The sequence below is a fragment of the Triticum dicoccoides genome, chromosome 2B (genome assembly GCF_002162155.2).
Source record: "Triticum dicoccoides isolate Atlit2015 ecotype Zavitan chromosome 2B, WEW_v2.0, whole genome shotgun sequence".
NCBI classification, from domain to species: domain Eukaryota; kingdom Viridiplantae; phylum Streptophyta; class Magnoliopsida; order Poales; family Poaceae; genus Triticum; species Triticum dicoccoides.
The window spans coordinates 622,545,578-622,552,577 of NC_041383.1; positions in this window are offsets into that span (position 1 = coordinate 622,545,578).

The following is a 7,000-nucleotide window of genomic DNA, read 5'->3' on the forward strand; positions in this document are numbered from 1 at the left end:
GCGCGGACGACGGCGGGATGCCACGTGGCGGATGCGGGTTGGACGAGGGGGCGCGGGGCGGACGTGTCCGGCCGCCGGGCGGACACGTCCGGCGGCTGGGAGGGAGAGAGGCTAGGGTTTCGTTTGTGAATTTGGACGGGGGATGCCTTTTTATAGGTAGAGGGAGTTAGGAGAGTCCAAATGAGGAGTGGTTTTCGGCCACGCGATCGTGATCGAACGACCGAGAGCATGGAAGAGACTTAGATGGGTTTTGGGCCACATTGGAAGGGTGTTGGGCTGCAAAGAGAGAGGGGGCTTTACGGTTACCCGGTTAACCGTTGGAGTACCAAACGACCTCCGAATGGCACGAAACTTGACAGGCGGTCTACCGGTGCTATACCAAGGCCGCTTGGCAAGACTCGGTCCATTCCGAGAACGTTTAAACACCCGCTCACAACGAGAGACAAAAGGGGGACGCTAGAGGGCATAGGAGCGCCGGATTGCAAAATGGACAACGGGGAAAAGGTTCGGATGCATGAGACGAACACGTATGCAAAGTGAAATGCACATGATGACATGATAAAATGCAACATGCAAGCAAATGACATGGCAACGACGATGAATAACTGGCGGACACCTGGCGCATCGGATCCGGGGCGTTACAACACTCCTTCACTAACAAGAGATCTCGTCCCGAGATCTTAGGACCGAGACGGAGGGGAAAAGGATGAGGTGAAGCAAGAACTGAAGAGAAGAAGCAAAGAATCGAGAGCACTCGAGAAAAGAGAGGAACGACGAGAATGACGAGAATCGAAAGCTCACAGAATCAGATAGACTATGAAACCACTCCGGTTAGAACGAGATAAGAAAGTAATAAGACTGAAAGGATTTAGGCACAACTCTGACTGAACATGGAGAGGATAGAATCATGAACTAGGGAAGATGGAATGATACTTGATGAAGACATGACACAAAACCTCCGGAAAGAATTGAAAGAGAATTGAATGAAAAGAACTTAGAAGAAAGGATTGAATGGAGTTGTTGAGAAAATCGACAACGAAAGAATAAGCTTGTTGTGAACTTATGGAAAACATCTCAAAATTTATGAGCTGATAACCGACCACGAGCGGAAAAGATTGGATAGCTGAGAGGAATAAAGAAATGCAAAACTCCACTTCAGAAGAAAAGGAAGAATTAATTGCACTTCGAGATGCGAGAAGCAAAGGATACTTGAACTCCACCGACAAAATCTTGATGAACACTTGAAGAGTGAATTAAATCATGAAGAACCACCATGAAGAACTCCGGTGACAAAAAAATGAAGAGATAGAATTGAAGGATGAAAGAATAAGATGAGCCTTGCGATGATTTAAATGGAGGTTCCGATGAGATGGCCGAGGAAATTTGAACTCCGGGAAAAGAAAAGATGAAGACACTTGGAACTAGAATTTATTCAACAAGAACAAACTCCGAAGGAAGGGATTATTCACTCTGATGAAATAAGAATAAGGTTTATTGTATGCTTATCCTTCATCAAATTAAACTGATGACAAACAATGGATTTTGCATATTACTTATTCTTCTTGAAAAGGATTGAGAAGGGATATAGCGCAACACTTGAGAGAGTCATCATGAACCACCGGTAGGATTGAAAAGAACGAATGAATTAAAATGATAATCAAAGAAAAATAATCTTTGACGAACCACCGTAAGAATTCGAAAATGACTGATGAAAGAGACTTAATCACCGGGAAGAATTAGAAGAACAAATAAGCTAGAGGGGATTAGATGCAAAAGAACAAAGAGATAACAAGCTGATTAAAGAACATTTGAGCGAAGCACCGGGATAATTGGATAATGGTAGCTGGAATGAGAGGACTAAGAATTCTTCTGGAACGATGGCCTTCGGTGAAAAGAAATGGAAAAACAACTCCTGACATACTCCGGATGGATGAAAAGAATATCTGACAAATGGAATAATTCAAGAGGATAACATGAGGCTAGAACCGTGAAACTTCAAGAGAATGAACAAGATTTAAGAGGAACTCTTCTTCGGTCTTCAAATGACGACGAGAAACAACACCAAGATTGCTGAGATACTCCGGGAGAATGAAAACCGAAAAGGTTGAGCCAACAATGAAAAGAATTTGAAAGCGATCTTGGAAAAACATTTGACTGATGAAATCCATTCTTACGTCACACTTGAAAAGAATTGAGAATAACTCCAGGGGAATTAGAAGAGTCAGGTAAGATCCTGGGAAAAGACCTGTGGGTTAGGGCCCACTGAAGAGATAACACCATTGAAAAAGATTGTTGAACAGATAGATGATGCACCGGAACAATTTAAATATTTGAATGAGGTGACAACCTCGAATTAATTGGAACACAGACGAATCTCCTGAGATGTCTTGAACTCCAGAATGATTGAATGGCGAGAGGCAAACAAGCAAGGAGAACACTTGATCCAAGGAAAATATTACGAACAACACCGAAAACTTGAATTGAGTCCACCGGGAAAGAAAAGAGATGAAGAATGTCCACCGAAACGAGAATTTACCAATTGAAAAGATTGAGGGAAGACTGAAGAGGCTCCGTACGAATGAAATAGATGGTCGAGAGAGAGTCAGACTCCGGGAAGAAGAGGGTGGGAGGGAGGGAAAACAAAGGCAACATGGAAGGGGAAACAACGAATATCTTGGAGAAAAAACACTGTTAGAAATCAATGAGGAAAGAAAACAAAGACTTCGCACGAGTAGGATGGATACTCGATTACGGACTCCGGTTCCGAGAAGAAGAAGGGGTGGGCGGGTGGGAAAAGAAGACAACTGAGGATTGAACTTGCAAAGATGAAGAGGCTCGAGTCGACTTGACGAGAAATGCACCAGATCAAAAGAGCTGAGAACCAACGATCGGAAAACCAACTGCGTGATCCTAAAGAAAAATTTGAAGGGGAAGAGAAGTAATTCAAAACACCTACGTCAAGATTCCTCACCAGAGCGACGAAGGGGCTGAGGAGTAAAAAGAATTCCTACTCTCCGATATAACTAGACTCCGAAAACAGTTTTCTTCTAGACTCAACAACGGCCAAACTACACGATCAATCAAGGGGGCTCCTAGGGTCGGTCGAGGCTCTGATACCAACTTGTCACGCCCAATATGCGATACTATCCTAAAGAGACTCGAAGGTCCCACCAAGGATAGAACCGCATATTGAAACGCTTTTGCAAGGTGGATATCATTACATCAACATTACATAATAGATGGGGATACATACATAAGGCATACAATGCCACACGAATACAACATCACAATACATAAGAGCAACATCCAACTACGGGTGAACACAAACAGAAACTCAAACGACATCCACCCTGCTAGCCCAGGCTGCTGACCTGGAACCTATCCCCTGATCGAAGAAGAAGCAGAAGAAGAACTCCAAAACAAGCAAACATCGCTCTCGCGTCATGATCATCGCAAAACCTGTACCTACAACTGTTGTTGTAGTAATCTGTGAGCCACGAGGACTCAGCAATCCCATTACCATGGGTATCAAGACTAGCAAAGCTTAAAGGGAAAGGAAGGGGTAAAGTGGTGAGGTTGCAGCAGCGACTAAGCATATATGGTGGCTAAGATACGCAAATAAGAGCGAGAAGAGAGCAAACGGAACGGTCGTGAAGCTAGCAATGATCAAGAAGTGATCCTGAACTCCTACTTACGTCAAACATAACCCAGAAACCGTGTTCACTTCCCGAACTCCGCCGAGAACAGACCATCACGGCTACACACGCGGTTGATGCGTTTTAATTCGGATCTGGTGTCAAGTTATCTACAACCGGACATTAACAAATTCCCATCTGCCTATAACCGCAGGCACGGCTTTCGAAAGATTATACCCTGCAGGGGTGTCCCAACTTAGCCCATGATAAGCTCTCGCGATCAACGAAGGATATACCTTCTCCCAGGAAGACCCGATCAGACTCGGAATCCCGGTTTACAAGACATTTCGACAATGGTAAAACAAGACCAGCAAAGACGCCCGATGCGCCGACAATCCCGATAGCAGCTGCACATATCTCGTTCTCAGGGAAACACCGGATGAGACTAGCTACGAGTAAAACCAACCCTGAAGTTGCCCCGAGGTGGCCCCGCAGGCAGCTCAGTTTGGACCAACACTTAGACAAGCACTGGCCCGGGGGGGCTAAAATAAAGATGACCCTCGGGTTGGCCGACCCAAGGGAAGGGTATAGGTGGTGGTGAGGCAAATGGTAAAACCAAGGTTGGGCCTTGCTGGAGGAGTTTTATTCAAAGCAAACTGTCAAGGGGGTCCCATAAATCACCCGACCGCGTAAGGAACGCAAAATCCGGGAACATAACACCGGTATGACGGAACCTAGGGCGGCAAGAGTGGAACAAAACACCAGGCAAAAGGACGAGTCTTCCACCCTTTACCAAGTATATAGATGCATTAATAATATAAGAGATATTGTGATATCCCAACCAAAATCCTGTCCACCATGGAGAAATCTTCAACTTCACCTGCAACTAGCAACGCTATAAGAGGGCTAAGCAAAAGTGGTAACATAGCCAAGCAATGGTTTGCATAGGAAAGGTATCAAAGGTTATAGGTTCATGGCAATATGGAAGGCTTGATAAACAGGTGATAGGTAGCGCAGCAAAGCGATAGAACGAAGCAACTAGCATAGCAATGATAGTAGTGAGATCCAGGGTAGCGGTCATCTTGCCTGAAATCCCGCAAGGAAGAAGAACGAGTCCATGAAGAAGACGAACGGATGAAGCCGAACCAAGCGTAGACGAACGAATCCTCATGATCGCAACGAAACAGGAACTATCGAAAAGAAGCACACAACATGGTAAACACACCACACATGAACAAGGCATGATGCACAACAAGCATGATGCATGACGAATCTAGATGAGGCTACTCATGGCAAGGGATGATGCAAACAAGAGCAACACATCAAGGCAAGTTTAAATGAGGTCGGGAACAACATATAACAATTCTGGTAAGTCCTCATATGCATATTTCGAAATTGGTCCAGATCTGAATAAACCTTATGTTCAAGTTGTTAAACAGCAAGTTAAGATGCACAAAGATGATCTACACGAGATTCTAGTCAAGTTACCTATAAAGTTCATTTAGTTCGGAGCTACGGCCTAGAAGATATGAGCAAAACAAGTTAAACATGGCATTGATGCAAAATGCATTCAAACATCAAGCAAACACCTCAAAACATGGATGAAACATGATAATATGAACCTACATGCAATTCTAAGCAAGTTTCATATAGATCACAATCAAAACGGAGCAACGGTTCAACACACACACTCTATACAAGTTATAGCAACAATCTGTCCAAAACAGCAACTAGGCATATTGCAAGCATCAAAACAACATTCTACAGCATCTCAACATGAAAACAAAAGACATGGGCATGATGTACAGGTAGAGCATAACAAAACATGAACACTGAACTATCTCCAGAAATCACTAGAACATGCTCAAACACACATGGCAAGATTGCAAATGATAACAGTTCAGACTTTGCAGAAAATAACATCAGGTTGCAATTTTTGGAGCTATCAAACAACATGTTACAGGAACTTATAATGGCAAACAAAGGCATGGAATGAACCTACTAATTTCATAGATCAAATGTCCCTTACTGACCATAAGCCAAAAAGGATCAGAGAATATGATGGCACCCACGTAAACATAGCAAGTTATATTACAGATTCAAACATGGCAGAAACAGAATTATGAAGGCATGTAGATGAGCTTGTGCAACTCACTACAGAGCAAAACATGGCATGGCAAGGCAACCAACAATAATAAGACATGTTTGTGAAGCTCAGAATGGCAAGAGCAAGTTCATAGGGTGCATGGAACACTAGCAACAATCATGGCAACAACTGAACTTAATGTTAACAGGCTGACAACAACATTATCAAGCAACTTTGGAGCAAGATTACAACAAGCTATAGCAGGCTATAGATGCAACCAGGGGCATGGATGGTTAGAGGATGACATGTAGAACAAAACATATTTAGTGCTCATCTCCAGATTATGCATAGAATGATTTGTAGCAGCAGGTTTACATAGCATCACGAAATAACAGATTTAGCCTAGCAAAACAGCAACATCAAGTACACTACTTAACAAGCTCGATTCACTCACCACAAGTCATTGCATGACAAAATAAGCATAGCATCATCAAGAAGACATGTTTATGAAACAATCCAAGGCAAGAACAAGTCCATAGCATGCAAGGATCAACTACAACAACCTTGGCAAAATTGAATAACATGTAAACAATCTGCTAGGAAGCATTTTGAAGCAAAAGTAGAGCACGAAAATGACATGCTAGACTACTCCGTAAATGCAAATAGAGGCATGAATGGATAGACAATAACCATATGTTCAAAACACCCTTACTGAAGTATCTCAAAATATGCATGGATCTCTCTGTAGCAACATGTTTACATGGCATCAAAATAACAGCAGAACAGGGACTAAAATCAGTAACATCACGATGCCTAGTTTGCATGCTTGTGCTAGTCACCACATTGATCACAAAAATACATGGTAAGCACCACTGTAAAGAAGACATGGCATAGTTCAAAACACATGTAGACATCAACCTCATAGGATGCACACATCAATCATGGCAAAAATGACAAAAGAGCTCGTTCTGTTAACAGACAGCAGAAAACATTATGAAGCACTCTTCCAATGATGATTCAGGCATCCAGATGACCTCCAATGAATATGATGCAATGGAATGGAATGATGTACCCGTTGAGGCGAACAATTTGACATATTACACACGCAAAACGGAGCTACGGATACAGAGATATGATAGCACGAACATGGCATGAAAATTACACAGATCTGGGACTTAGACAAATTCGGGGAAGGGGGAAAAGTCAACCTCGTCTGGATCTGAAACGGGCTCGCCGGAGTTCGTCTTGGTGGTGGCCGGAGTTGGGCGGTGAAGGTCTC